Source organism: Chlorocebus sabaeus, chromosome 17, assembly GCF_047675955.1.
Source record: "Chlorocebus sabaeus isolate Y175 chromosome 17, mChlSab1.0.hap1, whole genome shotgun sequence".
Classification (NCBI taxonomy): domain Eukaryota; kingdom Metazoa; phylum Chordata; class Mammalia; order Primates; family Cercopithecidae; genus Chlorocebus; species Chlorocebus sabaeus.
Genome location: NC_132920.1, coordinates 29,766,875 through 29,783,289, shown reverse-complemented (window position 1 = coordinate 29,783,289; position 16,415 = coordinate 29,766,875).

Below are 16,415 nucleotides of genomic sequence, written 5' to 3'. Positions count from 1 at the left end.
TTTAGAAAAGGTCTTCCTCTGTTACTCAAACTGGAGTGCAGTAGGGCGGCTAAAGTGCAGTGGCATGATCACGGCTCACTGTAGACCCAGCATGATCATGGCTCACCCAATCCTCCTGCATCAGCCTTCCAAGTAGCTGGGACTGTGGGTGCGTGCCACCATGCCTGGCTAACTTTTGTATTTTTTGTAAAGACAGAGTTTCACCATGTTGTTCAGGCTGCTCTTGAACTCCTGCCCTCAAGAAATCTGCCTGCCTTGGCCTCACAAATTGCTGGGATTATAGGCACGAGCCAATGAGCTCAGCGTGCATTTTCAAGATTGCTGTTTTCATATACTTAGTGGTTAATTGGTTTTATTGCTTTGCAAATTTCCATTTCATTCTCTGTTCATTTTTTTTGATTTACTATTTAATAAAACCATAATGTAAAAAGCATTAAAAAAAGAAAAAAATAATGTATTTATACAATTAAAAATTCACAAAATGTAATATATCGTTCAGAGAAAAGCCTCTCTTCCACCCCTGTTCCCTGGCTAGTCAGTCTCTCTCCTTACAGACAATCATTGTTAGTTATTAGATTCTTATCCTTCCAGAAAGAACTTATATGGATATTCAAGAAAATAAGTATATTATTTCTACCCAAATGGTAGCATAGTACAAGCATTTTTCTGCATTATTTGTTTTTTTCTTTCTTCACGTAACTACGTATCTTGGTCATATTTTCCATTTGTAAATGAAGAACTCCCTGATTCTTTTTTATTTCTATTCAATTATAAAGCTGGGATATAATTTATTTAAACATTTCCATACTGATGTACATTTAGGTTGTTTTCTAATATTTTGCTAATGCAAACATTACCACAAAGTCCAAAATAAATTTATATGTGTGAGTATATCTGTAGACTAGATTCCCAGAGGTGGAATTTCTGGTATAAAGGGAATGAGCATTTGCAGTTTTGAAACATATCACATTATTTTCCTCCCTAGACATGCTACCAATTCACATTGGGCCAGAAATGTGAACCCTGAGGCCAGGGAAACTTCTGTAGCTGGAACCCTGACACAGGGAGGCTTGTGTAACATGGTGGGGCTGTTTAGTCTGACAGCTGAGCTGCCTCTAGCCTTCACTGGCCTCTGAAAAGATGTCTCATCCCATTAGTTTTGGCAGGTCCCCTCCAGATCTGTGCACCTGCTGCTGCATGGCTCTGTGTCTACTTTCTTGTGTGTGATAGCTGTCTCATGCGCATGAGAGCTCTGCATCATTTCCTGTTCTATGGCTAATTTTTATAAACTCTACGCCTCAGAATTGGCTTGGAAGTCCTTTGGAACGAACACAGTACCAACTCTCTCAAGACCCTAGCCCTCGCAAATTGGAGGCTTTGGTTTCAGACCACTGAGCCTACTAAGAGTTTAAGATTTCCATTCAAGGGCTGGGCACAGTGGCTCACGCCTGTAATCTCAGCACTTTGGGAGGCTGAGGCAGGTGGGTCATCTGAGGTCAGGAGTTCAAGACTGGCCCGGCCAACGTGGTGAAACCCCGTCTCTATTAAAAATACAAAAAATTAGCTGGGTGTGGTGGTGGGTGCCTATAATCCCAGCTACTTGGGAGGCTGAGGCAGGAGAATCGCTTGAATCTGGATGTCAGAGGTTGTAGTGAACCGAGATCATGCCATTGCACTCCAGTGTGGGCAATAAGAGTGAAACTCTGTCTCAAAAAAAAAAAAAAAGAAGAAAGAAAAAAATATATATGTGTGTGTATATATAATGTGTATATATGTGTGTGTGTGTGTGTGTGTGTGTGTGTATCTCCATTCAGTCCAGTGGATGGATAACCCGGGATAACAATAATAATTCTGAGACAGTAAAGCACCTTTGAAACACTATAGATTCTCCTTTTTTATGTCTAAATTTCTTTCCTCATGAAGCCATCAGTACCTGTTTGGTGATAGCTGTTTGAAACTCTCCAGTGGTGTTCATATGAGTATTTTCATTCTCTCTGCTGGCTTGCCCAGCTTCATTGAAATACCAATGTTCTATTAAAATATTTGTTTATCATTTTTAAAGATTGCTATTTGTTTTTGTTAATGCTGAAACAAGAAAGAATAAAGAAGACAATGTGGAATAGGAAACCTGGAATTAAGTCTGAGATCTGTCAATTATTAGCTGGATGAGCTGGAACAATTAGTAGTGTCTCTAAACCAGGGGTTATCAATGTGTGAGCCCCCATCAGGAGCATCAGCATCTCCAGAGAATTGGCTTAAGATGTCAATCATCAGGCTCCACCAAGGACCTGTTGAAACAGAAAGTCTCTGCTGGAGTTCAGCAACTCTGAATTTTAACAACTTTTCCAAGTGATTCTGAAGAACACCGAGTTGCTTTGTTTGAGAAAGGATAAAGATAATTTCTCACAGGTGAGACTTAAATGAAGTAATATAAGCAAAATAAATCTATAAATCAGGGTCATAATGTCAAATACCTTCAAGGGCCAAGAAGACATGAGACAGCAGAGAGTGGTGGGGAACATAGCCACCCTCTCTCTAAAGGCATCTACATTATTATTATTTTCTAAATCATCATGCCAGTCAAACAAAACCTGTCAAAAGTTAAATTCTGCTTCTAGGGGCCGGCAGTTTAGGAGTGTAAGTAAAACAATTTACAGATGTTAGGCTGTTTTAATTTAACCCTAAAGCAAACAAACAGAAAGGTCTGGAGATATAACATTTCTGAAAGTCTTTGGTTTACGGCAGTTGCTATAAGGGGAGCCACGTAATTTACAGTCCAAACTGGACATTTCTGAAAGTGAAAGGAGGTGCTACTAATAATTACACCAGGACAAAGTGAAACTCAGGATGGTTCCAGGCAAAGCGGAGTGTATGATCACTCTGGCTATTGTTACAAAATCATCCACAAACCCTGTTTGACCTAAGATTAAGATCAGATAAAAATTAATGGTGTACTTCTTGTTGGGGACAGATGGCTGATAATGGAGAGTGGGGAGGTGAGGGTGGAAACTATACTAAGGGAAAGGGTAGGGGAGGAAGCACCCTTTTCCTTAAGACAAGAGGCAAGGAGGGAAGGTTAGGGCATGAATGTACAGAAGGGAATGTATGTGACACTGGTTGATATATTCCTAGTCAGAGCAAAAGCCATAGGAGAAGGCAAGTCAGGGATCAGAGAAGCACCAAGAAGGAAGAAGAAGCACATATAGACAGAACTGGCAAAGCAAAGAATGGGCGTGGAGACACCAGCATCCTGGAGACGTACAGAGAAAAAATCAACAGAGGACAGACTATTACAGATGCTGTGGGGAGGCAGATGATCACCGGGGCAAGAGCAAAGTACAAAAACAAATAACAACTTTTCAGAAAGGAAGTTCCTTGCCTCTCCTACTGAACTAGGGAGTGGCTGGTTGGCGCTGTGACTGGAAATTCCCCAAGGTAGGTGATGATAACCTCCACATTTTCACAAAATTCTGTGAGGAACCAAAGTACCTGAGGTAGAGAATTGCCCTTCCCTTACTTTCCAGATGCTCCACCAATGCTTGAACTTTGCTTACAAGATACTCAAAGCATTGCAGTGAACTGGCTGTGACGTTTCAGTAGGCATCACCACCCACCCCTCCACTCCCTACTCAGAGCTGATTGGGAAATCCCCTGTGAGTGGTGTTAGGTGCCCTGGTCATTCCGATCTTAGTCAACCACCATACAAACATACCTTTAGTCCAAAGTTCAGGACAATTTATCTCACTTTATAAGCAGCCTATTACACATTCAAAATATGCATTTGTTCTTAAGAGGTAGCAAGGTAGGACTGCCCATCTGTTTTCCTCTTTTTATAATATTTTCTAGATCCTAAATGTTACCATATTCTATCATTTATTTTTTTTCTCCCTCTTCTTTTCCTCTCTCTCTGCTCTTCTAACTAATTGGCAGAATCTCTGACCTCCACCTTCTCTGACTCCCTTCTCCCTTCCTAGAGACAGTATCCACATTGGACTCCGGGACTCCTACAGACTTGGCACAGCTTCCTACAGTCTTGAAACAGCCCTGCTGTTCTGTCACGGCCAGTGGGTAGTTTGTGAACAAACCGCAAGAGGAAGTGATCTGCCCCATCTGCCTGGACATTCTGCAGAAACCTATCACCATCGAATGTGGGCACAATTTCTGCCTCAAATGTATCACTCAGAGTGGGGAAACATCATGTGGATTTTTCAAATGTCCCCTCTGCAAAACTTCCATAAGGAAGAACACAATCAGGCTCAAGTGGCTGTTGGCGAATCTGGCGGAGAAAATCCAAGCTCTACAAGCCTCTGAGGTGCAGTCTAAAAGGAAAGAGTCTACATGCCCAAAGCACCAGGAGATGTTCTATTATTTCTGCAAGGATGATGGGAAGTTCCTCTGTTTTGTGTGTAGTGAATCCAAGGACCACAAATCCCATAATGTCAGCTTGATCGAAGAAGCTGCCCAGAATTATCAGGTAGGCATTTGAGGTTCCCCCATCAGCCCAGGAGTTCAGTGAGGTCCTGGAAACCACTACCTTCCCACTGAGGGTTTGCACCTCATTGTCCCCCCCCTTTGGGCTTGAGTGGGCAGCTCGCAGTCAGGCACAGTGGGTTCAAAGAGCTGAGTCTGGGGAACTGCTGACTCTAAATCAAGGCGCAATGGAGAATGGAAAGGATGTGAAAATTTGACTCAGAAGGTTTGGGCTCAAGTCCCGTCTTGTGAGTTTACTGTACAACCTGCAAGGAATCACTTTACCTCTCTGAACCTCAGGTATGTCACCTTTCAAATGGCAAAAACAAAACATCTCTCTTAAAGTTGTTGGTAAGACAGATGAAGGCAAGTTTGTAGGAGTTCTTTGATAATTCCAAAGCACCATCCATAGTCCTAGTTAGTCATAAATAACCATGTTCTGGTCACTTAGGTCACTTAGGCTCCAGATTTCTCCCTTTCCAGTAACCCCTTTCCCCACCAGCTTGAGAACGGCGAGTCCTTAATAATTACACAAGGACTCACCTGGAGAGTGTTACCCGCTCTCCTAAGAGACCAGGAGGATTTAATGAGGCCCAGAAATCTCCAGACACAGCCTGCCCAAACGGCCCTCTCTCCGCAGGGGCAGATTCAAGAGCAGATCCAAGTCTTGCAGTAAAAGGAGGAGACAGTACAAGTGAAGACACAAGGTGTACACAGCGTCCGGGTCTTCACGTAAGAAAAACTCCATCCCACCATCTCTGGAAGCAGAAACATCTCTGCCAAAGCTCCTGGAATCCCCTATTACACTGACCCCTCAGAAAAAGATCCAGTGATAAAGAGTGGCGCAGAGCGGAACAGAGCGCCGGAGGAACAGACTGGGACAGACGGCCTGGCGCGGCAGGTTGGGCCATGTCCTCTCCTCTGCGCCTCAGCACATGACCCGCCAGGCGGCATCACCTCCCGCGTCGGCCTCGTTATCACAGCGGGTTGACTGCGCAGTCTCCATCTGCAGATGAGGTGGGACACGGAAAACCCTTAGAATCCCAAGTACAGGTTTTTAAGGCCCGGCTGCGCCCTCAGCGGATTCCCCAATTAGAAAATGAAGACATTGGCCGGGCGTGGTGGCTCACGCCAGTAATCACAGCACTCTGGGAGGCTGAAGATCGCTTAAGCCCAGTAATTTGAGACCAGCCTGGGCAACAGAGCGAGACTCTCGTCTAAAAAAATAAAAAATAAAAACTAGCCCGGCGTGGTAGCACAGGCCTATCGTCCCAGCTACTAGAGAGACTGGGAGATGAAAGTATTGTTTGAGCCTGGTAGGTTGAGGCTGCAGTGAGCCGTGATCGTGCACTGCAGTCCAGCCTGAGTGACAGAGTGAGAGCCTTTCTCAAAAAAAAAAAAAAAAAGAGAGAGAGAGAGAGAGGGAAAATGAAGACATTGTGACCCCACTTACCTATTTTCCTGTGTATGTGAAAGAAATAAAATCTATATGAAAGATTATAAACTGAAAAGCCTTCTGGAATGTATTAGACACTTCCTTGAAGGCAAGTGATAAACCATAAATTAATAATTTCACTTAAAGCTGAGCACTTAGTAGGTGCTTTTAAAAGTTTGTTCTCCTCTCCTTTCCTTTCTTCCAGGTCTGCCCTGGCACGTTGCTCTGGTTGGGAATTTCATATAAACTTAATAAAATTAATGGCTGAATAAAGTGGGCTAGAAGGACCTTCAAGGCCATCCTTTCATCCACTGCCTGTCCCTGTTTCTTAGGACCAGGTGGAACATGAGAAGCAAAGGATCCTTACAGAATTTGAACGCCTGCGTCAAGTCCTAGAGGAGGAGAAGAATTCCCTGCTGTCACAGAGTTACTGGCTGGGTTATGAGGGAGCCGAAGTGGGGAAACACTGTAACCTCCACCGAGCCACAGTTGAACTATCTCAAGAAGCTCATTGATTCCCTAAAGACCAAGCAGAACATGCCACCCAGGCAGCTGCTGGAGGTGAGTCCCTTGGGGGCAGAATTGCAGAGAGGTAGCAACCCATCCTTAGTCTCAGGTCAGAGCATGGACCACTGGCAGAATACCTGAGATTGCCCCAACCATCCTACCTCCAGCCCAGTGCTGTCCAATAGCAATATGTGAGCCGCATGTATTAGAATGAAAATGTGAGCCACATATGTAATTTGTAAATATAATTCTGGCCACATGTGTGATTTAGAAATGTAATTTCAGCCACATATGGATTTACAAATTTTTCTAGTTAGCCACATTAAAACGATAAAAGTGAAATTAATTTTAATAAAATATTTTAACTCAATATATCTGAAATATTATCCTTTCAGCCTGTAATGAATATTTTAAAAGTATTAATGAGACATTTCACATTCCAGGTTTTTGGTGGTGGTGTTTTTTTTTTTTTTTTTTACACTGAGTCTTTGAAATTGTGTGTATGTTTTTCACTTTGGCACATCTCAATTCAGATGCTAAATTGTCGATTGTTAAAGTAAAATATAGTCCTACCAAACCAATAAAGTTGTGTTTAATGGAAAAAGTATTTCATACTTCTTCTATTTATTTTATTTTTTCTTTTTTGAGATGGAATCTCGCCCTGTTGCCCAGGCTGGAGTACAGTGGCGCGATTTTGGCTCACTGCAACCTCTGTCTCCTAGGCTCAAGCGGTTCTCCTGCCTCAGTCTCCCGAGTAGCTGGGATTACAGGTCCCGGCTAATTTTTGTATTCTTAGCAGACACGGGGTTTCACCACGTTGGCCAGGCTGGTCTCGAACTCCTGACCTCAGGTGATTTGCCCACCTCAGCCTCCCAAAGTGCTGGGATTACAGGCGTGAACCACCGTGCCCGGATTCTATTTTTAATTTAAATTTGAATTAGCCAGAATTCCCAATGTTCCATAGCCATGTGTGGTTGGTGGCTACCGTATTGGACAGTGCAGGTCCAGCTGGTGCTTAAAACAAGCTGAGGTGATCCGTCCTCAAGTCATCTCCTATTCTCCCACAGGTTCAAAAACTTATTTATTTATTTTAAGAAAGATCATGCAAAGCCATTCTAGCCTTTCTCCTGCCCTGGCTAGCAGTGCTCCCCTGTTCAGTCTCAGAGCCAAATTCATCTTCTAAATCTCACCCTTCTCTTCTTCACTCAGTTCTTCTTGAGGTCGAAATACTCTGCTTACTGGCAGAGCAGGTGCTTCTTGGAGAAGCCCTCCGTGGTGAGGAGAGGGGAGGAGGATGGGGTAAGAGAGACTTGGAGGGGTTCTCACTCCTCCTGCTCTGCCCCACATCCGGCAGGCTCTGAACCTCCTCCTTGGCTCCTGGGAATCGGCCAAGTGCTGAGGCTGTGCTGTTTCTCTTTCTCTTCTAGGATATCAAAGTCATCTTGCGCAGGTATCATGGGCCACCCCAAATGTATTTTGCCTACTGATCATCCACATACAATTCTCAACACGTATTCAAATGCAGTCAACATTCCTGTCTTAGAAATACCCACCCACCTCTAACTTTGCATTCACACATTTAGGCTGCAGCCGGGGAAGGCCAATGCCAACCGTATTAGCACGTGGTCGGTTGTTAAAGAAATCAACTGTTTTCTCAGGCTTCCTGCTTCTTCAGCACAGATTCTACTATTTCCTGAATGCCCCCTTGCTCAACTGAATAGCTCTTGGGTCCCCTACTCTGTCTCCCTGACCCTGTTTTTTTCTCTCCTCTCTGTCTCCATCTCCCATCTTCATTTCCATATCTCCCTATGCCCTACCTCACTCCTGTCCCGTATCCCTAGCCCTGGCCTTCGGACTCCCAGCTCACTATCCCTTAACCCCCAGGTTTTTGTTTGTTTGTTTGTTTTGTTTTTTAGATGGAGCTTTGCTCTTGTTGCTCAGGCTGGAGTGCAGTGATGGAATCTCAGCTCACTGCAACCTTCGTCTCCCAGGTTCAAGTGATTCTCCTACCTCAGCCTCCCAAGTAGCTGAGACTACAAGCGCTTGCCACCAAGCCTGGCTAATTTTCGTATTTTTAGTAGAGACCAGGTTTCACCATGTTGGTCAGGCTAGTCTTGAACTCCTGACCTCAGGTGATCCACCCGCCTTGGCCTCCCAAAGTGCTGGGATTACAGGCGTGAGCCACCACTCTCAGTCCTACCCCCAAGTTTTCATCCCCTCATTTCTCAACCCCATGTCTCAGGTCCTCCTTCTCCCACACCTCATCCCCTGATCTCACCACCCCGCTCAGCCACATCTTCCTACGAGTGAAGAGTTTCAGTTTCTCAACCCAACCCCTGTTCCTCTGGAGCTGGAGAGAAAACTCAGTGAAGCAAAATCAAGACATGACTCCATCACAGGGAGCCTGAAAAAATGCAAAGGTAAGGAAAAGGGTGTATTTTCTCTAGTTACCTACTTCTAGGAGATTCTTTCCCTGCTCATTCCACTGAAATGGAACTATGACTCGTACATGCCAACAATTCCTGGGCCCTTCTAGCGCCAGGCTCCTGGCTGAGCACTTTCCATGCATCAGTATACCTCCTCCCAGGCATTTCTTACATTCTGTCTTCATGATAGGTTACTTATCTGCCTCCCTGACTCCTGCGAGAGCCATAAAAAGGGCCTGGACCTATTCCCCACGTGGACACCTGGCCTGGAGCAGTGGCTGTTGGGAAGTTGGTGCTAAGTTGTCTGGTGGACCAGAGATGGCCTCAGGCAGGAACTGTCATCTCTGGCTTCTCCTTCTCTGGTGCACGCTGGTGTCTCTTCCTGACTATAGAAGAAGAGAAAATAAATTCAAAATCAGTGACATTTTGGGGAGATCCCTCTTCCAGCCTTATAGGGAAACATATCAGCAGAACAGTAGTGGATGACTTGGGTTTTAAATGTTCAGACAGATATTTTTCATAGACCTGTCTGTATTTGCAACTAGGAAGAAAGGTTGGTATTTGTAAGGACTCCCTTTACTGTGAAGACTGTTTTGGTCTAAGGTGGGCATAAAAACAGCTAGATGGAATCTTCTGAAATTATTACCTGGAGTTCCATAGCCTCTTCCCCCACCCCAATCCCCAGCCCCCCACACAAACACTTCCGCTTGGGACTACGGAAAAGGAGGACCAGGGCAATGCCCCAAGATCCCCACTCAGAAGACATAAACAGGAAAGCATGTTTTGTTTTGTTCTTAATTTTGTTGTCTGAGTTTTTCTTTTGTCCAGTAACTGCTCTGTTTTATCCACCTCCTCCCATCCCACTGGGCATGATCTCAGTTGATCCAGCACCTTTATTTATTTATTTATTTATTTATGTATTTACTTACTTATTTATTTATTTAGAGATGGAGTTTTGCTCTTATTGCCCAGGTTAGAGTGCAGGGGCGCAATCTCGGCACACTGCAACCTCTGCCTTCCAGTTTCAAGCGATTCTCCTGCCTCAGCCTCCCAAGTCGCTAGGATTACAGGTGCCCGCCACCACACCTAGCTAGGTTTTTTTCATATTTTTAGTAGAGATGGGGTTTCACCATGTTGGTCAGGCTGGTCTCGAACTGCTGACCTTGTGATACACCCGCCTCAGCCTCCCAAAGTGCTGGGATTACAGGCATGAGCCACCATGCCCGGCCTGATTCAGCACCTTTATAGGCTCTTCAGGTCAAGAATAGTTTGGTTCTAGTTTGGAATTTCAATAAAGGAGCCCAGCCCTTTCCACTTCATCAGGTTTGGAGTTGGCAAGACTGGTGTGGTCTGCTCTGTATTCCCTTTTTCTCTTCCTCTTTCACATACGTAAACTCTCACACACACAGTCCTCCAACTCCCACCTGGCCCTATTTCCTTCTTTTTTTTTTTTTTCCTCTTATTTTTATTTTCGTTTTACCCCAAAGAAGAAGGCACAATGGCCACCTGACCCCATTAAAGCCCAGGAAATACAGGAGGTGCTGGGGTCCACACACAGGTCCAATCTCCACAGTTCTTATTATGAGGGTTGGTTCTCCCTGCTCGGGGTGACTGGGTCTGGAACCCATACATGGAGAAGGGTGTGGCTGGGCCCTGAAGCGGCTAAAGGCCTTTGTAGGTGAAGTGCTCCCAGGCAGTGTTTCCTGTGCTCTAGGTTTGCAAACCCCTCCTAAGAGGGCCCCCGAGTCTCCCCTGAGCAGTCCCCATGACTGGGCTGGTGGCTCTCAGGGAAGCTGCCCATGCTTGTCCCACTACCTAGCCCCAGGCTGTCTTGTGCTGTCTTGGGGCTGCAGGACACTGGGGGAAGGATGCTGGGCCAGACGTAGCTCCCCATCTAGGAGCTCCACCCTATAGCTCTTCACTCAGTCCAACATCCCTACAGGAAATCTAGGCCAGGAATGGGCCATTGTCCCCAACTTCTGGGCTCATCCTCTACCTGCAAAAGGAGTCTCTTATGCCCTGCTCCTATTTCCAGCAGGGGTGAACCGGGAGATGAAGGTACTCGGCCTCCCCTTGCAGGAGCTCTGTCTTCATTCCCCCTCTCAAGCCCTCGTTCATAGGGAAGAGGGCAGGACTGCCATCCAGGCTTAGGATAGTGGGGCCTCCCTCTTACGCCACCTGGCTCCTGGGTGTTAGCCCCACAGTAGGCCTTCTGAAGCTGAAGGGTGAAGCCTCAAGGCTCTCTTTGTCCTGAGCACCTACCTTTGTCAGGCAGTGAGAAAGGGGCTAGCTCTGCACTGTCCAATTTGGTAGCTGCTAGCCACATGTGCCGACAGGCACCTGAAATGTAGGTGGTCCAAATTCAAACATGCTATATGTGAAGAATCATTAATTTCACAAGATTGATTGTAAAAAGAGACTGTAAAAGACAGCAATAATTTTTATAATACATGTTGAAATAACATTATTTTGAGAATATTGAGTTAAATAAAATATATAATTAAAGTTAATTTTATTAGTTTCTTTGTACTCTTTACATGTGACTACTAGAAAATTTAAAAATATATAAGTGACTCACATTTGTGACTCAGATTACATTCATACTGGACAGTGCTGGGCTAGGCAACCACCACAGGAAAGCAGAAAGGGCATCTCTTAAGGGTTTCATACCTTCTTGGTCTAATAAGAATATGAGAGACAAATGCAGCTTCCACTTCTCCCAGGCATTTCAAATCAGTGCCTTGCTGTGTGATACTGAGCTCTTTGCTCAACCCCTCTGGACTCTCACCATTTCATCCCATTCTTTATTCCCCAGACCACCTCCAGGCTGGTAGGAAAAAAGATGAAAGCAGATTCTTCAAAAGCATTAATAATAATGACATGAAGGGCTGTGAGAAACGACAGTTGGTTGCTTCTGCCATTTGGGGAAAGTGAGGAAAGGGGAAGAATTGTGTCTCTAAGATTAGATGAAGGCCAGATAGAAGTGAATGCCCATTCCTCAGCCAATTGAGAGAACAGGCATATGGTTGTTTTGTTATTTTAAACTAAGGTAACTCACAAAACAGTGACTAATCCCAAACTTTGAAGTATTCAGAAGTAATAGAAAATTACAAATGTATTTCTTCACTCATAGAGACAGGGAGGAAAAAGTAGGACAAGAAGGAGGCAGCTCCACCTCTGTAGTATTCGCTGCCCTTACAGGGCACCAGGTTTCTGGGCAAACTCCTCTGGGTGTGAGGTCAGGACAGCTCAGGGGATGGAGACCCACTGTAATAACAGCCTGTGCTAAAGTCATTAGAGATGGTCCTGCCACCTAAGATAATAACAGTAGAAGTACCGTTTCTTAAAGGACCACTATATGCACATCTAATATTTCAAAACCCCACAACTATCCTCCAAGGTAGGTGTTACTATCTGCAACTTACAGTGAGGTCCATGCAGCTTCCAGGAGGGGAGGTAAGTTATCCAGGTCATATGATTATTAAGTGAAAGAGAGAGAATTAGAACTCCTTTCTCCAAAGCCAGAAACTACACAACGCATGCCAAAGCCGGAGAGCAGGATTTAGGGATCCTATTCCACCAGCATTTCTCCATGAAAGGAGTTTAGAAAGGCCGTCTTTGTGATGCTTCATGACTTTTGCCCTGTAAATGCTTAGCATCCCAGGCCCCAGAAAGCCCTATAAGCCAGTAGAGAAGCCCCTTCTTGTTGTCACTGAGACAACCTGAAAGGTTTCCACACTTCCCCCTGGGTGGGGAATAGGCCCCACTGAGAACCATTGACTGTTCGGATGGATGATGGCAGGGTGCTTGTTTTTGTTTTTAATTTGCAGCTTCTGGTTATCAAGACCAAATTGGTTTTCTCTCCCCAATTCCTAGGGGGCTTGTTACAGAAAAATAATCATAAAATGAACGAAACCTCAGAGTCTGTGTCATCTTCTCCAGGTAAGAGTCCTGTCTCTAAATACTAAGGGACCTCCAAGTCTACAGGTGGTCAAAATGCTGTATCCACCCAATTCCACCAAATGGAATAAATGAATAAATGAATGAATTCATTTATTCCATTTCCTCAGTTCCTCCCTAAATTACACCTCTGCCAGGAAACAGTGGGTGCCCCGACTTGTTCGAGTGTACTTGAGTTTCACCTCCATCTCTCCTGCTGTATGTAGAGCTCAGCTGTGCTGTCTGGGAATGGAGGGTTGCTGCTGAGATGCTCCCACTAACCTCTTTTCTCCTTTCCTTCTCCCGCAAAGGCGGCAGAACAACTACATCGGGGCCACCAGATCGCCACTCCTCAGCCATCCCACTCCCTGTTTCGGGCCTCCTCTGCTGGGAAAGTCACTCTTCCAGTGTCTCCTGGCCTCTTATGCTGAGATTTCTGGTCAAGGAGCCAGCTCTCAGGACACAAAGACAGTTGGCGCTGCGCTGTCCGAGGAGCTCCATGCGGCACTGAGTGAGTGACTGACAGCGATCCGGGCTTGTTTTGTGAGGTTCCTTCAAGTCAAACCTTGAAGGTTTGAGAACACGGGGAGAACACAGGGAGCGGTGGTGCTCCACGGACTTCGGAGCATAAGAGTAGCGCTGAGTGAGTAACTGAGAGCGATCAGGGTTCTTGACTTAGTGGAATTGGGTCGAAGGAGTGGAGAAGGGAAGGGCTTGGGCTACTGAGAGTGGAGATGGGGGTGGGGGTGGTGGTGAAGAGTTGGAGAAGGAACGGACGAGTTCTTGAGCAAAAGGAGGGGAAAACACAATCTCCAGCCATCCCGCCCCACGCTTGACTTCTTATCACTTTGGTTGTGGTGCCGCCTAGTGGAAAAAGAAAGTCCCTGCAGCAGTCCCCGCACTCTTTAAGCAGCTGTTTACCGAGGGCACCAGTTCAGCCAGCAGTGAAGTCCAGAGATGAGCAAGGCCAGCCTGGGTCACAGTCCGTCAAACCCCATGAGCCCTCCCACTCTCGCTCTTCCTTACATTCCCACATCCCTCTTCTCTCCCAACCCCTCATATCAGCAAGGGAAATTAATTAATGCGATTTGATAAATCAGTAGACAGAATGAGTCCCCATTCTGAAACCACCACGCAAGCCTCTGTAATGGGTGGATGGAGACACTTCTAGCTTTAAATAAACTGTGACTGAACGTAGAATCCCGGTAAAAGTGTGTGTGTGTGGCGGGGGATGACTACTTCTCCTTTTGTATTCCAACACTTCACTCATCCCTGTGTTTGAGGAACTCCACTTTAGAAAATTACTGGCGCTCAGAAAGTCTGAGCCTCGACATCTCTTATACTAGACTCAATTCTTGTCTTAGACATGGGAATTAGGGGCCACGGGAAATGGGCAAGGAAGAGATGGTCTCATCTTCGGGTGTTGAAACGATCTCACCACCACCACCAATGGGGAACTTCTCTCTGCGCCCACAGAACAACACATTGTGAAATTCAGGGATTAACTTTGAGGAGGAGGACGCGGGGCCGGGCCTAAGACTTCTCTGGGGACCACAAAGGCAGTGACTGGGAAGAGAAAGCCTCTCTGACTTCATGGAGCGGGGCGCGGGTGTCAGAGGAAGGTAGAGGGTTTGGACATCTTGACCTGGGGTTGGCCACCTCTTTCTCCTCATCTTCATACAGCCCCTGTGACACTGGACGAAGCCTCGGCCCACCCGGACCTCATCCTTTCCCAGGATCTAAAGATAGTGACTCTGGATCTCGCATCCCAGGGCAGTTCGAAGAAGCCGGGAGACCACCGACGCTTCTACCGGTTCCCCTGCGTGCTGGGCTCGCTGGGCCTTAACTACGGCCGCAGCGCCTGGGGGGCGGGGCTCCAAGGGCCCGGGGGCGGGGCCTGCGTGCTGGACGTGGCCTTGAAGCTGGTTCCTAGGCGGGGCTTCCTGGAGGTGGAGCCCTTGACCGGCTTCCGGGCGCTGCACATCACCGGCTCCGAGTGCCCGGCGCTCACCTAGAGCGGTTCCTGGGAGGATGTCCCGGTCTGTCCGAACAAAGTGGGTGTCCACGTGGATTACGAGGGCGGAGAGGTAGTCTTCTAGCCACCTCTAGCCCCCACATCTACACTTTCCATGCCTCCTTCCCGGGGCAGATCTCCTTTTTCCAGCTTCTGTTTTCCGGCACCCTGGGTCCCTAGAGTTGTTCTTTGCCTTCCTCTGCATTTCCTCCTCACTTGCTTCTCGCCCCCACCAGCCCGCTTTGGGATGTGCTGCAGCTGGAAGGGTTGAAGCTAGGCTTCCAGCAGCCCTATGGGAAGGTTACACCTTCGGGCTTCCTCCTGATCCAGTGCTGATTTCTCTGACCCTGCTTTAAATACTCCATTTTTCAGTTCCTCTCTCCTTACAATATGCCTGGGTCGAAAAGAAAGGCTTAAATACGGTAAAAGGCTATACACTAGGCTGTTCATTGCAGCACAGTTGGTAACAGGATAGGACTGGAAACGCTGAAAAAGCTGCCACGTGCAAGCATCCAGCTGCATCCTGGTTAAGACAGACGTAGGGAACTGGACCACTGACCCCGGCTTGTCCCCCTGGCTCCTCCTCCATCTTACCTCCTGCAGCCCCTGTGGCCCTGCACAGGGCTTTGACCCATCTGAGCCTCATCCTGAAAACCGACATACGCAAAACTTTTCTGGTTCTCCATCGTACTCAGAAACCAAAATGAATCAGGGCCAGATGTATCCTCCTCTCAAACCCACATCACCACTACCCGCAACAAAAGTCTTGATCATTCCTAGTGTCGCCATGTGAGGGACTGAAGTTAAACCCAGAGAAGGACTGCTCCGGTTTCCTGAGTGAGCCCAAAAAAGTAAAAGGGCAAAGAGGTCGGAAACACAGAGAAGAAATTACTTCTGGACAGTAAAACCCACGATTTGTGCCGTTGTTTGGGATGATTGTGGATTCCTTCCTCTTCCTCCCTTCAGCCCGGCTGGGGACTGGGGAGGCGGGTGGGACCGGGAGTCTCTAGGCTTTTCCAGCCGCCTCGCTGCAGTAGGGAGAAGGCGGTGTTGCAGGAGGCGTGGGGAGTCGCCCGCCCGACCACCCTGCTGCCCGGCTGGTGGCTGCGCAGCGGGAGGGCGGGCCCAGGTGTCGGGGCGGGAACGAGCCAACGCCCGGAGCGCAGATTCCAGGGGCGCGCAGTCAGCCCTGGCCAGGCTCCCCCATCCAGTTCCCCCAGTCGCCCGCGAGGCGCCGCCGATTACATAAACAGCCTTCACCTCCCTGCGGAGGGGACAACCAAGGGCTGGGGACACGCAGGTCGAGACCCGAAAGCAACGCCCCTCTGGACTTTCATTCAGAATCAGCCAGGACCGCCCAAATTCCCTGTTTACAATTCTCACAGCCCTCGTCATGGTCATGGACTTCGCGCCTTTTGCCTTGTTTCCTTTCATTGTGTACAGATTTAACTTCCTCACTACAAAGGGAGATCTTTCCCAAGTATCTTAAGTTGATTTTATACTTCCTGGCTCTACCAACCCCTGACACTTAGCATAGACCCTAGAATGGGGTACTTGATTAATAAATATTTACTAAATTAAAACCATGCCCTAATTTATCTTTTCCCCAAAAGACTGATGTCTT